The sequence below is a fragment of the Taudactylus pleione genome, unplaced genomic scaffold, assembly GCF_031769625.1.
Source record: "Taudactylus pleione unplaced genomic scaffold, aTauple2 ptg000016l, whole genome shotgun sequence".
Classification (NCBI taxonomy): domain Eukaryota; kingdom Metazoa; phylum Chordata; class Amphibia; order Anura; family Myobatrachidae; genus Taudactylus; species Taudactylus pleione.
Genome location: NW_028284418.1, coordinates 8,838,273 through 8,863,475, shown reverse-complemented (window position 1 = coordinate 8,863,475; position 25,203 = coordinate 8,838,273). Strand labels below are relative to the sequence as shown.

Sequence of the window (25,203 nt, the reverse complement as noted above, 5' to 3'; positions counted from 1 at the left end):
ACCTGAATAGTCACAGATTGTATATGCATTTACAGCAACTGAAGCTAAATAAATCCCTATATACATTCACGCAATGTGCTGAAAAAAAAGCATGTTCTACATATTATATTCATAGCCTGGCAAAAAGCCCAACATAAATTAGTGTAACAACATACTACACCAAGTCACCACAATACCACAAGGCACAATATCTAAATATATATTAAAATAAGGAGAAAAATACACAGTTTTGAGAGACAGTGAGAATATATCCTTTACAAACTGTACAAATTGTTAAAAGGGGTACAATTTATGGAATATATTGTCACACTTCCATTCAAATTCACTAGTCTAACAAACCTATGCAAACTTGGTCGAGCTTCACCTGTATATCAGTCCAATTTATTTTCTTTATTTTATTTATTTTATTTTTTTTTACACAACTCTATTTATTGTGAGATTCACAGAACCATATAATAAAATGATATCCACCAATTAGATCGTTATCAAATTCTGTTTACTGTCACAGTAGATGACAGTAAACAAAATTATATTAGGGGTGTAGTGCACATTATATTGTCCCAATTTTTATGTAAGAGGATTTCGGGGATAGACGAGAACAAGTTGGTAGAAGCACCAAATGACCAACGCAAGAAAAACAGAAAAAAAATATTCAGGGGTACTCAATTAGAAAGTAGACAACAATGTATGCGAATATGATGATATTTAGTGGCATTAAAGTGAGTAGCCCAAGATTCCCATAAACTGCAAAAAAGATGTGGATGAAGCACTGGTGATGCTGGTCATGTATTCCACTTTATGTGTGTACCAAATACTGGCTGCCACTAGCTAACAGGTAGCGGAGGAGATAATATGCCTTATAAGTCTGTTTTGGTGATGGATGCTGAGGGTACTGGGGCCAAGAGCAGAAACTATTTTGCAGAGAGCAGGACATTCACGTGCAGTATCATTGTTATTGATGTTTATATACATTTTCTTTCAATTTAATGAATATATAGATTTACTTGAAACAATGTCACAGATTTCAGCCAAAACTGCTTGGTCCAGTGTTTCCCCAATGTCTACTTCCCATTTTAATTTATGAAAATCATTTGTTGAGGATTTAGGGACACTGTATAATGTCCACAAGACTCCACGTTAGTGCTTTAGAAGAGATTCTTCCTAGGGATAGATAATCTGCATAGCTGCATTATTTCCTATTGGTGCTGTCCAACCTTCACTACTAAGGCAATTTTGCCACTCTTTGAACTGGTCACATTCCAACATCATTATCGGTGATAAAACACAGTAATACCAATCTACCCAAAATAGCCAAAAAAGTAGTTTATTTATTTTCAAGTGAAAATGCAAAAGATTGAACAAAAAGCAGATGTGTGTATTTGAGTTTTTTTTTTACTTGGTTCACCATTAATCCATTTTTACAAGACAGTCAGATTCTACACATAGGTTTCCATAATAAAATTTGAACTTGAAAATAATAATGCATTTTTTTCTAGTTTGAAATTGTGCCAGCTACTTTATAAATCTTACCCAACAGGAAGAATTTAATTCTTCAACCAGGTGAAGAGAGAGTGTTGTTCCAGACGGGTAATATATGGGATGGCTTGTTGGCATGGTCACACATCGAGAGGGGGTAAGAAAGGACCAGATGAACTCTTGTGGTTAGTGTCTGGGGAGCCATAGGAGGGGCCAAAAAAAGAAAATAAAAAATTGATATTCTCCAATTCAATGCAAGTTCACACCTTACAACTATGGAGAAGCATTCCACTGAATACCTGGGCAACCAATTATATATTTTTAAATGTTTTGCCAACGCTACTGGCTTTAGTGCCCAAAGTATTTTATTATTATTTTAGGCTGCTTTTGTAGTAGCAACATTGTGGTAAAGACAAAGAACCTAAAAAAGCCAACATCGGCTCATCCTTACTATTATTATTTACAGATGTGTCCTCATAACCCTAGTGTCAATACACGAGAGTAGGCAAGACTCCAGTGTGACTGATATGCTCTGAGAGGTGTGGTGTACCATCTTTTATTTTAATTTTGCATTTTATTCTCATCAGAGAAACACCTCTCAAAGGGGCATATTCAATAGGCTGTGAGATTAGCAAAAAACCCGCACCTGTGGGCTTTTTCCTGCAGGTGCAGGTTTTTTGCTATTCTATTAGGTGCATGGTTTTTTAATAAACACGCGTCAGGAGGTGTTTTCCACGCACCTCCTGAGCAACCGTGATTTTTCCTAAAAATTGATGATTTTAGGTTAAATCACCAACACTTGCTTTGACACACCCGCTGCGCCCCCCAAAGGACTAATTAAGCAATTGGAAGTATCCAATTAGCTTCATTAGTCCTTAATTACTTACCTCCAGCAGCACTGTCTTCTTTATCCAGCGTCGGGAGCCGGCTCTTTTACAGCAGAGGTGAGTATGTCAGTGACTAAGAGCTGGGAAGTAGCGGCACTACATCTGTGTGATTTAGCTCCGGACATTTGACTGGGAACTCTCTGCGCAATACCAACAGTACTGTATGATTTTTTTTATATATATATATATATATATATATATATATATATATATATATATATAAATATGAGGCTCCTCTTACCTTTCATGAACTGACTAAATATTTTACCAGATGAGCCTTCTATTTTTATCCTAATACATTTTTGCTAATTTTATGTATTTGTCAAATAGTATGTCCAGTACTTGTTTACTGACTGCTAAACTCTACCTAATATGTTATATCTGTTGAACATAAATTGTCTTTTTTTAAAATACTAAATTGTTTATGATCTAACATTCACTAAAATAAATGTGCACTGTATTTCTATGTGACATTGTTGCCGCACACTTATTCTAATTGGAGGTTATGTTTTATCAATTACTGTTTGCACTATGCACTTTATGATATTCATTTATCATTAAACACTCTTATCTAAAGCACACATTACACACAAAATATCTCAGCCATTCTATGTTTCTTTTTACAGCACTACATATTTATGATGCACAGCACTTTAAATATTGTTCTTTGTAAAGATTTTAGAAATTTTTATGTTATAATACAGTATAGTATGCTTGTGTATATATATATATATATCATTTATATTAGCACATTGAGCGCTTACACACAGTTTTAATTTTTACATTATATATATATATATATATATTTATATTGATTCATATAAGTAGTACTATAACTTACAGTATATGTACACAAATGCAGGTGCCCTTCAGACAAGAAGTGTCTTCATCAAAAAACTTTCATAAAAAGAAAGGGCTATTCAGTTAGAGTTGAAACATTCAATTTATTAAAAATAATAATTCCGTAAAAGATATATATATATAAAAAAAAGGAAAACAATTATCACAAACAGCAGAAATAATTGTTAGATTCAATTCTAAATATAATCTTCAAGAAACCAATATATAGACAATACTGCACAATAATTAATCCATAAAATTTGTTAACTAAAACATTTTTCTTTCTTGCAAGTAATTACTTTCTGACAAATTCACTATATACACATGTTGGTTGTCAATTCCTTATCACCCTAACCTCCCCCCCTAGTGTCTAACCCTAACCATCCCCCGTAAGTGCATAAACCTAAGCATCCCCTCCCCGCACCCTAAATCTAACCCTCCTGGGGGGTTGCCTATCCCTAACCTTCCCAAGGGGGTGCCTAACCAACCCTAACCTCCCCTAACCATCCTTGGGGGGTGCCAGACCCTAAGTCCCCCCCCAGGAGCCCGTAACCTAACAACCCCCCCCCCCCCCCCGTGGCTGTCTGCACCTGCCGCCGGCTTACCTTTGTTCGGTATGCCAGGCGGCGGGATCCCGACGTAGGTATAATGATAGGCGTCAGGATTTCGACGCCTATCATTAGTCCCTTGTTGGGATATGACAGTCGGGAAGCCGGCAGTCGGCATTTCAACCGTTGGCTTCCTAACTACATACCATTCATTGTTAGTATGCAGCCAACAGCAAGTTTCTTATTTATGAAAAAACACACTTGTTATTTAGAATGTTTAGTCTTGAGAGCATGCTGAAGTAACAAAAAACAGTAATAAGGCCTTATTTGGGTCCCAGAAAAAAATCCTATATATAGAGTCACTTAGTAACTTGTAAATTTCAATCGATTAATAGGCTCCTTTTCACAACTTGTTAGTTAATTATATTGCAGCTTTATAAGACTTAAATCAGTCTCTCATATATAGCTATCTCTGACAGGCTTTTTGTAATAGCTGAACATAGACACAGTCCAGGTCCCCAGTGAGCAAGGTTGATCACTTATATCACCTGCTGTTGGTGTTTATCAATCATACAGCCAGGTTTAAAAAAAAAAAAAAAAAATCAGAAAAATAGATACTTCTCAACTGGGTCAGTTCTCTTGTTATCAGCCCAAGCATCCTGCCTCCTCAGAGTGATAGGGGTAGTGTATATATGGCTGCCAATGGAACTGGTTCCCTTGTATTTATTGATGATGTGACTGCTGACAAAAGCAGCAGAATGAATTCTGAAGTATTTTGGGCAATATTATATGCTCATATTCAGTCAAATGCTTCAGAACTCATTGGACGGCGCTTCACAGTGCAGATGGACAATGACCCGAAGCATACTGCAAAAGCAACCAAAGAGTTTTTTAAGGCTAAAAAGTGGAATGTTATGCAATGGCCAAGTCAATCCCCTGACCTGAATCCGATTGAGCATGCATTTCACTTGATGAAGACAAAACTGAAGGGAAAATGCCCCAAGAACAAGCAGGAACTGAAGACATTTGCAGTATAGGCCTGGCAGAGCCTCACCAGGGATGAAACCCAGCGTCTGGTGATGTCTATGCGTTCTAGACTTCAGGCTCTAATTGCCTGCAAAGGATTTGCAACAAAGTATTAAAAAGTGAAAGTTAGATTTAGGATTGTTTAGTTTGTCCCATTACTTTTGGCCCCTTAAAAAGTGGGAGGCACATATAGAAACCGTTGTAATTCCTACACCGTTCACCTGATTTGGATGTAATTACCCTCAAATTAAATCTGAAAGTCTGCAGTTAAAGCACATCTTGTTTGTTTCATTTCAAAGCCATTGTGGTGGTGAATAGAGGCCAAAATATGAAAATTTCCCAATATGAAAATGTCCCAATATTAATGCACCTGACTGTGTATATATATATATATATAGATATATATATATACATATATATACATATACATATACATACATACACACACTGAAGTGCCAAAAGTCATGGTATAGCTGACTAGTATCGTGTAGGGCCTCCTTTAGCGGCAAAGTGCAGCAACTCAACGTGGCATCGATTCCACAAGTGCACGGAAGACCTCTGGAGAGATGTTGACCCATGCCATCTGGATAGCTTCCGACAGCTCCCAAATATTTGTAGGTGCAGGATCCTAAGTGCGAATGGACCTCTCCATCATGTCCCATAAATGCTTGATTGAGTTCATGTCAGGCGGACGTGGTGGCCACACCTATCATTGGAACTCTCCAGAATGTTCCTCGAACTAATTCTAGACAACTTGGGACTGATGACATTAACCTGCTGGAATATTCCATCGTTGTGGAGGTACGTGAAGTCCATGAAGGGCTGCAAAAGGTCATCAAGCTATACAACATAGGGGTTACCGGTCAATGACGAGCTCAGGCAGACCAGCGGCCTCAACCAATGCCACGTCAACACACCCCACACCATATGGAACCACTACAAACCTGCACGGTGCCTTGTTGCTGTACACCCAAACCCTACCATTAGCCCGAAACAACATGTTGCCAATCCTCTAGGGTCCAATTAGCGAATATACAAGCCCAGGTGAGCTGCTGAGTAATTTGTATCAGAGCCCTTTGACTTTGACTGGGGACAGAAATGTAAGCGTGAGTTGCATTCGTATGTAACATGAGTCACATGTTAAAATTGATTTTAAGTATGTTTTTTAGGAGAGCAGATTTAAATAAATACATAAGTCCTCTCAGTTACTATGTCCATTCTGGACATTATGAGTCATGCATATAAACAATAACATTTAACTACTAACAGTGTACATTTGTTTTCTCCTTCTACACCTTAATCATGACAACCTACCTCATATAGTATTATCATATTTTTAAAATGGTGAATTTCAACTTCATTTTTGTGTGTGGTGCATTTAAACTTAAAAAAATTAACATTAACTTAAGTCACATGGGGGTATATTCAATAAAACCCGTGGCTAATTGCCACGCTGGACCTATTCAATTAGCGGGGATTCCTGATGCGCGAGTCCCTGAGACCCCGTGCCAAAGTCCCCACAGCCGAACTTTACCTCGCAGCTCATGGAGGTGCAAGGTAAATTCCGTGTAAAAACCACCAAATCGGGCTCACGTGTGGGGAAAAAAAACATTGATTCCGCAGTTTATGCTTTTTCGGCGCAGGAAAAATGTCTATTTTATTGATTAGATTTTCCCGGCACCGCTGGCATTTTGGCCTGCAATTAGTCACGGGGTAAGCCCCGCAGCTAATTGAATACTCCCCATGGAATGACCCATATATAGATATATAAATATACACATACAAAACATACATGTATATTGCCTTGAAGATTGATGCAACTCCCATCCCCCAGCAGAATGTGGTACATATAGTACAACTTTTTAATGCATATTTTTGTTATACTTTATGGTTCTTATAAGACACCAGAAACAGGTAGTGCATTCTTTATACAATCACTGCTGCCAAATGTTTCCCAACAGTCACCCATTTCTCTGCATCTCACCAAGCCCAGGAATCTGCATCTCCCCAAGCCCAGGAATCTGCTATACATACTTTACTTACATGGGCATAGGGGAGAGGGTTATGTATAGAAGGTGACAAGGAGGTTACAGGGTCTCTCTGGAATGTACCTTGTAGAAACATAATAGGGGCATTCAGGCACAATGCACACAATAAGTCCCTTCTATAAACAACAAGCTTCAGCTATGAACAAAAGACCTTTGTTATGAAAACTATTATGAGCTACTACACCAGTTTAAACAATTTATTATTCAATCCTGAGACATATTTTTTCACACTTGTACAGTGCAACCACAAATTACACAAACTACACCTTTACCCACCTACTTAAGAAATCATACATAAATCCTCTAAATTGACTGTTTTGGGATTGGTGTGGCATAAATTGTTGTAGGGGCTTGTGTGTGTTACTGTGCATGTAACAAACAAAAAATAATAGTACTGCTTACAACCTTATTTATTTTAATACATTAAATTTGTAATCTTACCTATAGATTAAGGAGTCTCACATGTAACCATCCACCTGGAAGTCTTACAAGAGGTTCTACTCATACTCCTATGTCCAACTAATGATTGGAAATCACTATTCATTTAAATCATATTGTATAAAATATATGGTTTAGCTTTTCTATGCATCAAAGGTTATTAGATTGTAAACTCTACCAATATGTTTTTGGTTTGTTTGTGTTTTTAAAATAATATTAATTACTTGATACAGGTTGGATGGATTCTCCAGCAGACAAGTATAATAATATGCTGTATTCATAGCAGGTAACAGTAAAAAAAAAAAAAAAAAAACCACAACAACAATGATTTGCTCATCATTGTATCAATTTAAAAAAATAATGATGGATATCAGTTTTAAATTTCGGTCTCCTTGCAAAAATTTCCCCAAACTTGAAAAATAAGAAAGTTGCTCAAATGTTTGAAACAAGCACAGCTGCCTTGTGTACAGCTTAGTGACACAGATTGTGTTGTGAGCCATTTATATATTACCAGTTATTTATATAGCACACACATGTTCCATAGCGCTTTACAGAGAATATTTTGTCATTCACATCAGCCCCTGGCCTAGTGGAGCTTACAATCTATGGGGGTCATTCAGACCCGCTCGTGAGTGGCAGTACGCTCGCAAGCAGGTCGATGTTCCCCCACTGCGCATACGCACGACGGAGGGAGCTCCGTCGTGCGCATGCGCGAGACCCGGCGAGCGACGGGCTCTCCATCGCTCCGGGTCTCGCACCAAAGGGGGCGTGCTGTCGATGTTGATTGACAGCACGCCCCCTTTGTTGGGCGTGCCGGGGGCATGCCTGCCAGACAGAGGCGTTCCCATGGGAGCGCCTACCGTCTGAAGCCGGCCCCACTGACATCACTAGTGATGTCAGTGGGAGTGATTTTGGTTCTGATAGAGCCAAAATCACTCCAGGGCTTGCGGCAGCGAGACCCTACCGCAGGGTCTCGTTGCAAGCCCGATGGTCGCGATGGTCAAGACCATCGCGACCATCATCATGGACACTCGCTATAGCTGTGGGTGGTCACCCACAGCTATACGAGCGTCCAGGAGGACGCTCCATTTTCATGGAGGAGGGCCGTGATTCAGAGCGAGCGCTCTGGTCAGAGCGTTCAGCTCTGAATCAGGCCCTATGTTCCCTACCACATGTAGGGCGAACTGAGGATTAATAGGGTTGTGGTTATCAAAAGGTAAAAAAGGGCAGACTTGTTCTTATCTGTCGTCAAACTATGTTTCTATGTACACACACACACATATACACACTAGGGTTATTTTTTGTTGGGAACCAATGACCAGAACCAGTATATTCTTGGAGTGTGGGGGGAAACCGGAGCACCTGAAGATAACCCACACAAGCATGGGGAGAATATACAAACTCCACTGTGCTGTCTGATCATAATAGACCAGAACACATGCTAAACACTGTATATTAGGCAGGAATGCTAATAAAGCATAAGATTAGTTGTAATAATAAAGATGATGTTCTCCTTCCTATCACTAAAGTTCAGAGTCTGTCCTGTTTGGGCATCTGGCAAAGTGAAACAAGCATCAAACAGTTTATCCACATATTTCAGTGTCAGCATCAGAATTGTAACAGTTAAGGTGCATACCCACAAAACGATTTTTTGAACGATTATCATTAAACGATATCGTTTAACGATAATCGTTTGAAAAAATCGTTCACATCCTGAGTCAAACGATGAACGATTATTGTTCATGCGCGTTCACGTTTGTAGTTTGTAGTTCAGTCAGACTTGTCAACTCAACGATTTTCATTAAGTTAATATGCAAAAATCGTTTGTAGTTCATAAAAATCGTTCATTACATTTAAATGAACATAGTAAATGAACAACTTTAGTAAACGATTTTAGTTCATTTTTTCAAGGTAGAAAATAGTTTACTAAAATCGTTCATTAACTAAATCGTGTGTGTATGCAGCTTAAGTGTTGCACAAAGCAATATAACACACCTCCCCTCTGTATACTCGCACTGGCCTATTTAAAATATCTTGGGTGAGACTTGAGTATAGTACTTAAAACAGCCAAGTGACATGGGATGGCAGGCCGTGCTGCTGTTTGGTTTTAGTACTGTATATTCAACTATTGCAGAGAATCTGTGGGTGGAATCTAAGCATTTAAGAAACACTGGGCGAGAGGGTAGTGAGAGAGTAGGGGAGAGTGCAGAGGTAGAAAAGAAAGACAAAAAAATTATGTGAGGATCTGTTAAGGCAAACTACTTCCCCAGACAATATTTGATTTCCACTGTAGAAAGAGTACCTATAATGCAGCACACACCCTGTAATGAGGTGAATTAACAGGGAATGTACATATTAGTAAAAGAGTTGGTATGCTTCGCCATTTAAAATCTTAATCTTGTGATCTAAGCAGCTGTAACATACATCTGGCTGCCCCTTTGTCTCTAAAGAGGTCATGGGAGAGAAACGACAACTTTAAAATCCAAATGATCACACAAATACCTATATTACCTTGTGGCATTCCCACATGATCTGATAGCTCCCTGACACCTGTAGTGGAGCACAGAGTAAATCAGCACACTACCTTGGTCATAAACATCTGTAATTCATCACACATCCTTGGCCACACAGCCACTTACATTAGTGGCCAAAATTGTGGAAACCTTTTAGAAAATGTGCATTTTTGAAGTTTAACAGTTTATAGCACTTATATATTTTAGTATTATACCAAAAAACATACATCATTACACTGGCAATTTCATTTAGGACATCATGCAATAAACTTTATAACAAAATTTTACATTTTGAAAACAATTATACGTACTGAACGGGTGTGGATTGAAAGATCTACAGTAAAAAGGTAGGCAATGTGTAGATAGACACCAGATATTAGAGAGACAATAGGTCGACAGGGACAAAAGGTTGACACACTAAAGGTCGACATGAAATAAGGTTGACATGTATGAATGGTCGACAGGGTCAAAAGGTTGACACACTAAAGGTCGACATGAAATAAGGGTGACATGTATGAATGGTCGACAGGGTCAAAAGGTTGACACACTAAAGGTCGACATGAAATAAGGGTGACATGTATGAATGGTCGACAGGGTCAAAAGGTCGATGCAAAAAAAAAAGGTTGACACTTTTTTTTTCCTAACCCTAATCTTCACCCTAACCCTCCCCCCTAACTGTCAGGGTAGGTGCCTGACCCTAACCGTCCCTTCTAGTGCCTGACCCTAACCCTAAGGTAAGTGCCTAACACTCCCTCCTGGTGCATAACAATAACCATCAGGGTAAGTGTCTAACCCTCCAGTAAGTGCCTAACCCTAAAAAAAAAATGTGTTGACCATTTTTTTTGGCATTGACCATTTTTGTGTCAACCTTTTGTTCAGATTGACAATTCCATGATGTCGACCTTATTACATGTCGACGCTTATTGTATCAACCTTTTGTCTTTGTTGACCTATTGTCTGTCTAACATCTGGTGTCTACCTAGACATTGTCAACCTTTTTACTATAAATCTATCAACCGGATACCGAACTGAACTGTGGGAAAGTACATTTCTTAGTATTGCACAATATTATTTAGTACTTTGTTTGGAAGCCTTTTGCTGCAATTATATACCTCCCAACATTGGTGGCCAGTGGGTCGGGACCCTTGGTGTGCCTAAGGCGCGCCCACATCAGGAAAGTAGGTGGAGCCTAGAGAAGAGGGGGTAGAGCCTTGCAGCACCCCCATTTCCATCACTGTGGGGGTGTTCCCAGTACTCTCCGAGATGCTGGGCTGCCCCCAGGCTCTCTCTGCACTGTGAATACATGCTGTGCACATGTGGACAGGGTCTATTCACCCGCTGCCAGTGGCGTAACTAGGAGGGGTCAGCCAGGGCTCACGTCTTTGGCACCATTTGACTGGCGGCATGGGAGGGTGGGGGCACCGCCAGCCGTGGTCCAGGTCTGTTTCAGCTAGTGCTGCAGTCCACACTACACAGTAAAACAAACACACCAGCGCCGGGTAGTACGCTTGTACTATCCGGCGGCGGTGTGTTTGCTTTAGCAGTCAATGAGAGTCAGACAGACTCTCATTGGCTGCTGCACCCAAGGCCAGAACCGGGCTTGAGCTCACTCATTAGCTCAATCTTCCAGCTCCCACAGTGGGTGAAGGGAGGGACATCATGACGTCTCTCCCATAGTCCCAAGCAGACGGAGGACGGAGGAGCGGGCGGTGGTGGGCGCAGGAGCTGGGATTCAGGTAAGTATTTTTGTTGTCTGTGTCTATGTAAGGGGCACTACATAATGGAGACCACTACTGGGGGCACTGCAGACAGGGGGGACCACTACTGGGGGGCACTGCATAAGGGGACCACTACTGGGGACAGTATATAAATGTCACTAATGGGCGCACTATATAAGGGGCACTATTGGGGCAACTATATAAGGGTGCACTACTGGGGCACTGCTACTGGGGACATTGCAAGAGGGGCACTACAACTAGGGCCATTGAGGTGCATATGGAATGTAAATAAATGTTCCTAGAGTGACGAGAAACAGTGGTGTCATGTTGACATGCCCCCATTTTCAGTGGTCACGCCCTTGTGGAATGTGGCCACGCCCACTTCTCCGGGCACGCACAATGGGGGGCTCCATTTTTCATCTTGCCCTGGGCTCCAAATACCGTAGTTACGCCACTGCCCGCTGCTTACCATCTGCTCTGCTATGCAGAGCAGCTGTGCGTGCTCACCCCAACTGCCTCCCCCCACACTGCGGAATGGAATCTGTATGATATCCCGGTGGCTGAATAGCTGGCGGTTCAAATACCGAAGCCAAGAGCCCGATCGTCCAGGATACCGACAGGGACCCTAATTTTCCCCCTCTCTAACCCTCCCTTGGTGGTGCCTAACCCGAACCTCGCCTGGGGGTGCCTTACCCTAACCTCCCACCGGTGGTGCCTAACCCTAATCCCCCCTTCCAGCACCCTAAAGCTAGCCCTCCCCAGGGGGTGCCTAACCCTAACCTCCCCCCAATGGTGCCTAACCCCCCCTCCCCGTAGCCTAATCCATACCGGGGGGTGCCTAACCCTTATCCTCCCCCCAGGGGTGCCTAATTCTAACCCTCTCATCCCCAGGCTAAGTATCATACTTACCCATCTTCTTACCTTTGGGATGGTGGGGGTTGGGATGCTGATGTCAGTATCCCGATCCTCTTCTGGATATCGTCGTTGGCATGAACACTAACTGGAAGCTATTCAGGTATCAAATCTTTTCCAATTCTTCTACGGACATATTTAATTCTATCACTACCAAATATGGATATTCATGGTATTGTAACTCCATATGACAATGTTCCATTGTTCTTCTGACCAATTAATATGCTTTTTAGCTCATTCTATTCTTTTCAGTCTTTGTTTGAGAGATAAAAGCAGCTTTTTCCTTGGAATTCTGGCGTTTAATCTAAAATATTGAAGTCTGGACCTCATTCAGAGCCGCTCGCTATTTGCGGTCGCTCGTTTAAAAAAAAGGGGTGGCTATTCAAATGAACCGTTCGCACTTTGCGGTCTGTTCACGCCTCTAAGTCTGAACGAGCGAGCAAAACTTGCGGTCGAAATTTTGAAAAATACGCCCCCTGGCCGCTCGCATCATACGTCATGTCCCCTATTTATTAGATTAATCGAGTACATCGAACAGCGTATGAACTGCTCGCTATTCTTGTGGTTGGTTTTTTCAACCGCTATTTTGCGAGTAGTTCTGACTAAAAAAAAACCAAGTGACGTGGTCGCTGACGCTGCTGTATTAATTATGCACACCCATAAAACGCCCGTTTTGACCTTTAAGCACGCCTGCGTGCTGAATTCCACTCCCCGTTTTCAAGCACCTTCCCCTGTTACCTCCCACATACGCCTCCTCCTGTCACTCAAAATAGCAGACATTCGTTATTTTGCGAACAAACGATTTTCGGCCGCACTGACTGGTTCGCGCATGCGTATTACAATCCGTACGCATGCGCAGTTGTGCGAACATCGCTCAGTGCGAACGAGCGGCCGCTTACGAGCGGCTCTGAATCAGGCCCTCTGTTTGCAACAGTCCTGGCACTGATGTTTACACCACATTCACGTATTTCATTTTGAATTGCCTCAGATGATTTTCTTCTGTCACTCAAGCACAGTTTTTTCATTCTTCTATCACAGTATACTGTTGTGGATCTTTTCCTACCTTTACCAGTTTGGTTTTGAATTGACTTAGGGCCTGATTTAGCAAGGATCGTAATTGCAAAGCTGCACGCAGGCTATAGATACTGTATATGATGTATGCACGCAGGTAGCTTTGCAATTGTGACCCTTGCTGATATGGTAATGCACACGAGGCATCACGCCTCCTATACATTACTTATTCGAGCTGAGTTGTCCAATGCAACATCGGATAATCTGCGTAACATCGGCCGGCTGTGGTGACACATGGGGACCTGCAGCCAGCCGCCGCAGTTTAGAGGAAGAGGCCAGGAAATCTCCGTCAGCCGACGGATCCTGGCTTCTTCCCTCCCCAGCAACGGCGGTGACACACCTCAGTTTCGGGAAGGGCATCGCCACCCCCTCCCCGCCCACAAACGGCAGCAGACTGTCAATCACTGACGATCTGCTGCCAGTCTCTGAGCCAGTTAGCAGGACCCATTCTGCACACTCGCAGAATGGGAATCTGCGCAGGTGCAGGACCCAAACATCGGGAATCTGCGTTCAGCAATACACTGCTGAATCTGGCCCTTAGTCTGTTGATAATTATTTCAGTTTTGAAATGCCTCCTTTGGTTCCCTTCTTCACGTAAAATTATTATTTTGTATCTCTTTCTAGGAGACCAGCCAACTCTTTTTACTTTGCTTGTCATCCTAAATAAGTTACACAGCTTATTTCAAGAAATGAAAGTAAAAAAAACGCATAAAAAGCAGTGACCAACTTAGTGATAATCAAACAACTAAATAAGATGTTTTACTATCAATTCTGTTAGCAACAAATGTGCTCCCTATCTTTATTTAGCTATAACTTTTTATGTAATAAAAATGATTCATTGCAGTGAACAGTGTATAAAACTATCTTTCCAGTGATATACTGTATGTACCTTCATAAGATTTTCTTTAAAAATAATGCAGCTATACGCAATTAAACCCTAAAAACACACATTTTCCAAAAGGTTTCCACAATTTTGGCCACTAGTGTATAGCCATCAGTGTGCTGGAGAGCTGTGGCCATTTTCTTGTTGCACAGATCCTCCTTTTTCATCTCCCCAGTGTTTCCTCCACGGTGTGTGGAGAAAGATTATATCATCATGTGCTGTGCCCACCTAGCCTCTGGGAGATTGCTAGACTTGTCAGGGAGATCACCACTATTTCATGGCTTCTCAATGACAGTCAGGGAGAGTCAGAAATGATGCTATGCAGACCTTTTATGTCAGTGACTGGTGGTTCTGCTCCATTCGGTGGTCACAGCATTGAGTCTCATTATTAGTAATGCTAAAGTTTCCAAGAAATTTATTATTTGTAATTCTTTGGAATGGGGATGGGAAACTAGAGGGATATAAATCTAACTTGCTCTATTCTCATTTAAAACCCCAATGGTGTCTTTAAAATATGAAATTATGATCTCTCCTGTTAAAGGAACTGTTGTATTTATGTTTTCATTGCCCTGTTCTAAGCTACGGTGCATAGGAACCAGGTCCTTCTTAACACTAAGGGAATGTCTGTGAAATCGATCTTCTCCCTCTCATGTGCAGAGACGATCAGTAACACTAGGGAACAGGGCTGCTTCAGCTTTCTACTTTATTTTTCTACTGCAATAGCGTGTATTTCTGATTAACAAGAGTAAATATATATATCATCATGATACCAGAATATAACTGAGAATAGGTGCCAGGTGCATAATTCATAGTGACAGGCTTCTCAGGCATTACTGGCTACCAAAGATAACAGTAAGAGTGTAGTAAGGCAGGAGCCCCCAGATTACAACTAACATTAAGTGATTGTTGTTTTTTCTTACTTCAAAACACTGAGATTAAGACAGGGCAGAAGAGCAATGAGTATGTATCATTTAGGCTCTTGTGGATTCATGTAAATATGCCAATTAGGGTCATATTTGGACTATTATTCTGCAGAATTTCATGTAAAAGGATTTTTGGGTGTGTACGAATCCCAAAACATGAATTTGTTCCTCAAGTGTCCAGCAAGTCTCTTCAACATCCAAGCATGCACATGTCTGCAGCCAGGCCGGGGCGAATAATATAACCATCAATCTCTCAGATGGTGCAAATGGCTACATTGTCTCTGATGCACAGCACTACTAACTGCAAAGTAATGCTGGGAAATTAGTGTTATCATTAAATGGCTACCTGCTAATAGGGGAAAGGAGGAGGTACCTTTACATACAAGTGGAAATAAAAAGTCCCTGATCCAATAATGTACAGTTCATATGACCATAACAAATGTACAAGATGAGGAATTAAAATTCATGATACATGGGGGGAGTTATGTAATATGTTCCCAGATGAAGGAACCAGCATGATTTTGGTGAATTTGCCACTGATTTAGAGGTGCACACAATGTCAATGCCGCACAGTGAGCGTAGGCATGTGAGTCGCACTGCTCATACGGCCCGACGGCACGAAAACTCGGACCCAAATTGTACGCATGTCCATGTCATTTCACTGGAGGTTTCTGGGAGGTAACATGAGGGTGGCTAGACAGACGTGGACGTGTTATGATCAGCGACTGCATCCAAAGATGTAATTGCACTGAAACCGGTGGCCATGTTCAGACAGAGAAATTGCACTGCCATAGTGTACCTGCAATCTCTGGCCCCCATTTATCAACAATATTAGACACTGACATTTTTTGTTTAGTATCACTGTGATACAAACAAAAAATTTACTAGTATTTCACAATACTTACCCCTCCGGCGAGGTCCCGCAAAGTCCTCGTCTTGTCCTTGACGGGACACCGGTGTTATGAGCATGAGCGACAGTCTGTCTGGGCATGTGCATGACACGGGGACCCGGTGGTACCAGAAAGGCACCGCCGGGTCTCCATTGCAGGGAATGGGGCCCGCATAGCTCTCGAGATCGATGCTTGACAAACAGCGGTAATCTTAAATTACCGCTGTTTGTTAAATCCAGAAACCTGGCATATCCCCTTTAGCGAGAGCTAAAGGGGATATGCATCGTTGATAAATGGGGGCCTCAGTCTTAATACACACAGCGGTAGATTAGCACTGCAGCCAGTGGGCGCCTCAGGAGGAAGCCCCTTCCCTGAGGCACTAGCTGGGCAGAGACTCTGGCAGCTGCTACTGCTGCTGCACAGCGTCCACTATTGGATCTCATCTGACAACTCCGATCGGACCTGGCAGCAGCAAATAGTGAGCGGGCGGCGGTGGAACAGCTGGCGGTAGTTTGCGGGGGCGGAGCACCTGGACAGCAGCTTGTGGATAGCACCGGGCCGGCTCTGAGGCATCACACAATCAGAATGAGCTTCTGCGCATGGGCAGAGGCTCCTCCAGGACTATAAGTAAATGGTCAAGGGAGGGCTGCTGCACCATGGGTCTTTTCGGAGCTCAGAGTAGTGAGTCACACCTAATGGCTCTGGGTTCCACCTCCAGCAATCATCACACACAGCTGCGGCCTGCCAGCCTGAGATGGGAAAAGTGGGTCAGTCACCGGCAGCTTGCTGTACCTTGAGTAGAAAAGGCTCTGCAGGCTGCGCTCAAGTAAAGTAAGTTTGGAACTGGGAAAGCGCCGGGGTGCTGTGGTGCTCACTGCTGGGAGAGGGGTGCTCTGCTGGGATAGGGGTGATGGATGCTGATACCCTGCTGTGCTGACCACACCCCTTTTCAGGATTGCATGGGGAGGGGGCACCACCCAAAATCTTGTCTAGGGCACTAATTTGGCTAGGGCTGGCTCTGCCTGTAGGTGGAAGGTGCAGAATGTTCATGACATTAGTACCCCAGAGTAAGAAATAGATTTAAAAGGGAGCTTGTTTGTATGACCGCCTATTGAACACACTTATTCCCTCCAATCTCAGTGCTTGTAGGTGTGATTAGTGTATAATTAGTGCAGTCATCTTGCTACATGTACGTTCCTAGAGATAGAACTCTTATCTATGATGTAACTGTGTGGAGTTTGTATATTCTCTCTGTGCTTGCATGGGTTTCCTCTGGGTGCTCCGGTCTCCTCCCACACTCCAAAAATATACTGGTAGGTTAAATGGGTCCCAACAAAAATTAACACTAGTGTGTGTATATATGTGACCATGTGATAGGGAATATAGATTGTAAGCTCCACTGGGGCAGGGACTGATGTGAATGGACAAATATTATCTGTAAAGCGCTGCGTAATATGTGTGCGCTATATAAATAACTGGTATAAATAAATAGTGAAGCTAGAGTATATATCCACCTTGATGTGTGTGAGTGCACAGAATGGCACTTTCTTCTGGATGGATTAATTGAGAAAATCACTCTATTTCTTATTCCTGGACACTAAAGTCATAAACATTATTATTAAATTAGTGGTTTAATATTTGTAGTTAGGTTTCTGCAGTATATTTGTATAGACAGTATATTATACTTTTAGGAAATAAAAAGGTTGGCACAAATTGACTATGCCATTCATTATCAAGTGAGAGGGGCAATATGTACGATGACACTAATTACGTCATCACGCTACAGTCTACTCCTTGTCTACATATATTCATCATCACAGCACGTCCTATTGGGGACACAGGGATGGCTAGATGTGGTGGCGCAAGGTAGGGGAGACTGAACCTTAATGGGGGGGCACAGCGTAGGGAAGACTGGACAAAGGGGAGATGCAGAGCTTGAAGGGCTGGACCTGGGGGGCAAAGGCAGGGAGGGCTATACTAAGTGGAAGTGCAGGATAATGAGGTCTGGACCTATTGGGGGCACAGGGATAGCTAGACATGGTGGGGTGGCACAGGGCAGGGAAGGCTGAATCTTAATAGGGGGACACAGGGCAGGAAAGGCTGGACCTGGGTGGGGCGGCACAGGGCAGGGAACTATACCATAATCCATGTACAGGTTGCAGCTAAACAAGAAACAGCGCTGTGTGTGAGGCTAGTGCCAGCTCTTTCTCAGTACGCAGTAAATCATTTCAAAAGACAGAGATGGGGCGTTAAAGAGAGGAGGGGGTCCGTGTGCAAACTTTGTGTGGGACCCATCCTCTCTATGGCACATCCTGAGCATGCGCAGGTCTGGTGCTGTTACAGCATGTTAGGACACATTGCGCTGCTGTACGCCGGATCATGCAGTGTGTACAGCGCGCACAATGTTTTGTTACATCGCATAGTACTGTCGGCTGGGTCACGCATCGCATAGTACTGTTGGCTGGGTCACTCATCATACAGTGTGTACCCAGCTTTATGCTTGTTATCATGCGAGAATAGTGCACCTATTCTGCAGAAAAGTACATATGCAGTGCTTACAAGGGATTGACGTGGTGACAATGACCTGCCACAAAATAAGCCTTGCTATCAGAGTACCATGGAGTATTGTGAATGCCACAGTAATTTCAGTTATGCATGGCACATTATAGATAAGGTGTGAACCCTGTCACTGCACCTACAACCTGGATACATTAGTCTTGTATTTAGTGAAATAAAAAGGAAGGAAATCTCAGTTTGTCTGAATCCCAGACACATTAATAAATGAATAAACTGCCCATACTATAAAGAACACACAGTAAGTAATATGTAATTAGGTGACAATAACTGGTGCCCGTGACCAGCACATGGTTTAGACCAGAGGTGGGAAACCTTTTTTCTGCCGAGGGCCATTTTGATATATATAACATTATTCGCGAGTCCGGTGTAGGCCACGCCCCCTCCGTGTGACGTCACAATCGCCGGTGATTACAGCAATGCCCGGATGCTGTAAGGGCAGCGGTGTGATCATCTAAAGCTTCCTAAGTATGCTCCAGGCGGTACTACTGCATAGATTCTGGCTGCAGGGTGCTATTACCCAGTCTTGATAAAGCTGTTTATACAGTGAAACACGAGCGTTGGCATTTCAGTGGGTCCACCGCATGGTCCCATAAAAATATGTATATTCATGTCTGTTCTAGTCTAAACTAGAAATCATGAAATATAGAGGGAGATGATTTAAGCTGCAAACATTATAATAGTGTTGATGATGGTAACATTGAGCAGCACTCTTATCTATGGGCAGTATTGTGTTAAGTGGTTTTGAGTACTATATGAATCAGTTAGTTGAATGTTACCGACTTTGAACGGCAGTATTACTTTTTGCCTATAAACTTTAATGTTTGTCATAATAATTATCCCCAAATCTAGTATATTTTCTTTAGATGAAACAATATACTTATATTGGATAATAAATATGTGGATGCTTGGAGTCTGGATAAACATCATAGATCTAACAACAACATATGTGTTTTGGATGGCTGCAGCCCATATTTACTTCTACATATTTTCCCTATAACAGACTGGTGTACTTATAACACGGGAAGAAGTCGGGAAGCCGGCGGACGCAATGCCGACCGCCGGCTTCCCGACTGCTTAATCCCGGACAGCCACGGGGGGGGGGGGGTTAGGGCTCCCGGGGGGGACTTCGGGTTAGGCACCCCCTCGGGAGGTTAGGGTCAGGCAGCGGGGAAGGGGGGGTTAGTATTAGGCACTTAGAAGGGGGATTAGGGTTAGGCACTGGGGGGGAGGTTAGGGTTAGGCACCCTAAAGGAGGGTTAGGGTTAGGGGGTATATCATACTGATTCCTATAACACTACAGCTATTTGCAGGATATTTGTGATTGCTACATTTTTTGAGAGCGCTCATGAATACAGTGTAGTAACACCAATGACACAATTTATCAAGAGTATCACTGTTATAGCAATTGGGAATTCTTAACTGTATGAGTCATAGGGGATTGCTTCAGCAGTGATATTTTACATTAAAGAGGGACATTATTATTCTGATTACTCGAATATACAATTTTCTTAGTGAATTTAACACTGCTGTTTAAGTGGATTACATATTATTATTGTGACTCACGTATCATTATATAGCTGCAGACCATCATTAGACCAATAATAAGCAAATTCCTCAACCCACATAGACTCTAACCATTGCGGAGTACCTATATGTATGTTGATAAATACACTGAATACATTTATACCATATCGATTTACTCTGTTCTATTATAGTACAGTGCTTATAATATTTAGAGACTAGAACAGTGGACATTGCTTTTTATATACTAATTGTTCACATTTTTCTACCTTTAGACACTAATACCCCTTTCAGACATCTCGAGATTCCCGGGAATTTGGCCTGCCTCAGCCAAATTCCCGGGTAGCCGTGTCTGTCTAAAAGGTACCTACCCGTTCCCAGGTAGCCGCCCCTTCAATCGACCAGGGTTTTTCCTGGGACTTAAGTCCTGGGAAATTACCCTGCTTCTGTCTGAATGGTGCTACCTGGGAATTTACTACTCCCGGGCAGCACCAAGCAGCTTTTACATGGAGTTGACAGCGCAAAGCGTCCTATAGGATGCTCAGCGCTGCTGTTCTGAGTTGACAGAGCAGAGCATCTTATAAGACGCTCAGTGCTGCTGCTTTGAGTTGGCAGCGCAGAGCGTCCTATAGGACGCTCAGCGCTGCTGCTCACCACCCCCAGCGCCGGCTGGCTGTGTACAGAGAACCCCAGCCGGACAGTGTGGACACCTGCCGGCGGGTCTCTGCCACAGCGGGCCGCCTGCCACACCGGTCGCTGTGTCAGCGACACAGGACCCCAGCCGGACACCGGGGACACCCGCGCTGGAGACCGCCGACTGGTCCCAGCCATAGCGGGCCACCCGCACTCCCACTGGACCACCAGGGAATTAAATGAAATTTTAATTTAAAAAAAAAAAAAATCTGCATTATGATTGGCCAGCTTCTGGCAGATGAATGAAGACATCATCAGCCAGAGAGGGGATAAGCTAGGAGGAGCAGATGGCAGAGAAGAGGCAGGTAAAGTAGAAAAACCCTGCTCTTGTCTGAAAGGGGTCTACCTGGGAATTTCCCGGGTAGACACTGTAGTGTGAAAGGGGGGTCTCGACCAAATACCCGGGAATTTGCACAGGAGAAATTCCCTGGTCTGAGCAGGAAATTTCCCAGGTTGTATATCTGAAAGGGGTATAATCTGTATGTACGTCAGTCAGTATTAATAAAAAAAGTAATCTCTATATTTCACTGTACCATTCCTAGAAAATAGGATTTTTTACTATAATAATAATAAAAGCTTTAATATATTATTTTTGTGCATGTGCGCCCACCATAAACAAGCCCTAGCTCTCCTTTACATATCATAGTTTAACCTGGTTGAATTAGGGTTGCACCCCCATAACTGAACATCATTGGCTGATAATTAATAGGGGGTGTTCTATATAATCGTAACACGTTACGTATTGGAGTGTGCAGATAAATTTCCTTTCTCTATAATTGCCATTCTAGGCACCCTGCTAGCCAGATGAGGCTAGAAGAAAAAAGCTCAGAGGGTCAGACCAAATGATTCCGCAGGCCTTATACGGCACCCGGGCCTGAGGTTCCCCATCCCTGGTTTAGACCCACGATCATCGTGTTTTTTTAATTAGACAGCATCAAGGGCCCCCACAAATCACTTGAGCCACTCTTGTCTCGTGACCCTCTCCTCATGATACTACAGTGTTGGGTGCACTGTTCACACAAAACAGCACCCATCTGGTTCTGTTTAGTTGGTTGCTACACCCACACTTCAGGTTTATAAAACAAACATAAGCAATCCACAGTATTTACTCCAGTTTTGAATAAACCATATATATATATATATATATATATATATATATTCTATACATGCGTGTTTAGGAGTTTCTTTCAGCCAAGACAAGTACACAAATATATTCATATATTATATGTGAAACATTTATTAGTGCAGCACTTTGTTTATGAAAAATGTATTACTGCCCCAATATGGCATTAGGCATGCATTTGTGGAGACAGATGCTACTTCTCCTGGATGGAGATAGTTTTATCAAAGCGGGACGGGCTCTGTAATACGCCTTGTACTGCACATAAATGCGGAAACTACAATTTTAGTTGTGAGGAAAGATCTTTAAAAGAGTTTTAAGAGGTGCAGATTTGCACTTAGGGAGCAGTCCCTGGATTAGAGAATGGAAACCATGGTGATAAATTGTACACCTGAAATAAAGACAACCCCTAAATCCTCTCATTTGAGTCATTAAACTGTGATGCCTCACTTGAATAAGGGACTGGGACTATTGTGGTGGTATGTGTACAGTACATGCAGTTACAGAACATTTGCCCTCTGTGCATATTATAGAATAACGTTCTATTGAATAAAATGTTATATTTTGCCCCACTATCTCCCATTAAAGTAATAAAAAAAAAGCTTCTCCAATCAACATTCATTCTTATCAGATCAGAAGTGCAGAGCTCTCTTCCTTCTTGTCCTCCAATACTGGGAAAGCTGTACACTACTGCTGTAAGAAACAGTGAGCACATCAGCTGTGTTCAGCAGTTAGTGGGTTAACACTCTTAGGCACCGTGAGACAAGCCTGCCCACACAGAGGCTGACACTGCTGCAGCTGGAGCTGTTCCTGTGAGCTCAGGGCTGTAGTTGCTAGCTAGTCCCTGACAGGAAGGGGGTGTCCAGGAGTAAATTTACTCTTACCTCCAGCCACTAGGACAGTTCTGTGCAGTCAGTGGGACAGGGGACCAGCCAGCCAGCTGCTGGGACTCCAGCCTCAGGATGCTACAGATCACAGCCTGTCACCGGGACAGTGCACAGGATTTACACCCTACTAACCACCCAGCATGGATACTATGGGCTCAACAATGTATCTCCTATGGAAACAGCATTCACATTCTTTGTGGAATAAAAAAAAAATCACTTTTTTATGGATCTATTCATTTTCGGGTTACTTTATGGGATTTATCTTTAAGAATTCCTTTTGGTGGATTATGATATCACAGGGACCCTCGTCGTCAGAGCCATCATTGCAGGTAAGTGACTGGCATTAGACGAAAGCGCAGTCATGGCAGGTGCTCCAGCTGGTGGCTGCTGCATTCTGTGCGGATTGTGTCTGTATGAGGAACTAGATCTATATGTAAGTTCCCTAGAGAAAGTGCATGGAGAGGTCTTGAATATACTGTACCATCTACCACTTGTCAACTTTCTGCAGGTCCAGCTCGCTGACATTACCATTTAGCATCCTGAGCGTGTGTAGAGTTTCCCTCTGCTGTTGGGCATTTATCCTGTGGCAACTGGCAGCGCCTCCAGCTTTCATGGATAGCACCTGTATTGTATTATGAGATCACTCAGGCCAGTGAGACTGCTAAACATGTGGATTTCTACTTTAGTATCAACAGCCAAATTAACCCTTGTGTATCTTGCGGCAGTCATTCATTTTGCTGGCTATATGGTTAGTGGAATACACCAACACAGCAGTGGCATTTAGTTATCAATCAACTCTGCACATGTAAGCTCAGCAGTGCCCTGGGACAAGCTATTCTGCACAGTATCTACGAGGTTGCAATTAATATATATTACAATTAAGCCAATAGCCTTGTATTTTTCTGGTAACATACTGTAGATCTTTAATGCAGGTGGTCTGTATTGACTGGGACAAATATTACATTTAAAGACCATCTTAGTGACTTAATGTTCCATTTTAAATGCAGACTGTATTACTGTTTCTTGTTGATAAACAGTGGTCTGTAAGTTATTGCTAATAACACAACTCTCTAACAATATGTACAATGTTATTAACATTGTGCATAGCTGCATATGTGATGGTCTATAAAAAGGTCATTCAGATTATTCAGGAATTTGGAAAATGTTATAAATAATAATATAAATATTATTAATAATAATCTAAAAATGCAATAAATATAGTGTCTTAGCTGGTAGTAAAAAGAGGATCACAATGAACTATTCTGCATGGCAATATGACCACATTCAGAACTTCATTTCGTAAACAAAGTGCTAATTCTGCCAAAAGTGCCTCAATATAATACACTAAGAAGTATCTGACAGCACTGAGCACAACGTGTGACCTTGGGAAGGGGACAATTTTTCTGTTTATAAATGAGAATGTCATTCAATGTGCCCAACTCCACTAAATGAGTGCATATAGAGCAGATTGTAATGTACAGTATGTAGTTATATGTCTCACACCTAATAAGATTGTGTAAGTGTACTATCAGCATCTCAAATTCTGGAAAAATGTGTCAGATACGTACAAATAGACAGAAAGTGGGGAAGATATTTAACATGCAGTTTGCCCTAATAGAATGACTGTAGCAATTGCCCAGATTTACACTTACAGACTCCTCTTTTAAGCAGCCCGCTGTTCAAGGTCAGCCTAACATGTGATGTGCACCGGCTGTCCCACATAATTGTATTACCTTTACCAACAATGCACACCAAAATCCCAACAGGCAGTGCGGTGTGACTGCAGATCCATTCTGTGTCTGTGATGTGCTTTAGGGGTTAAGACTGAACATCTGTCTAGACAACAACTCTTTGAGCCAGTGTCAAGGACCCACATGGAGAATACAGGCTTAAAGACTGGGAAACAGATGTCTGTATGAAGAGAGGAGCCAAATGCTGGTTATAGTCACTGAACTGCATTCATTTCACAATGATCTTATCTGGAGATGGTCATTATTAATATGTATGTAGAAAAATCCTCCTTGATGTCTGTACTGGCAATTCTATACCAGATACAGATCAAATGCAATGACACATTATTATTATTGTTAGTATTAGTAGTATCATTTAATTTATATGGCACCACAAGGGGGCTTTACAGAGTACATAAATAATCAGTATGAACAAAGCAAGAAAAAAGTGACTTTAAGCTGGACACACACATAACAGCTATATCTGCAGATGATGGTTGTT

At 42.2% G+C, this 25,203-nt stretch overlaps 1 long non-coding RNA gene across 1 annotated transcript in view; it reads left to right on the top strand.

Moving 5' to 3' along the window:
• Positions 1–22,952: 22,952 nt before the first annotated feature.
• LOC148540886 (uncharacterized) overlaps positions 22,953–25,203 on the top strand; it is a 173,689-nt gene continuing 171,438 nt past the window's right edge. Inside the window, exon 1 of the long non-coding RNA XR_015878444.1 lies at positions 22,953–23,300. This is a non-coding gene — a long non-coding RNA (uncharacterized LOC148540886). The remainder of the gene's footprint in view (positions 23,301–25,203) is intronic.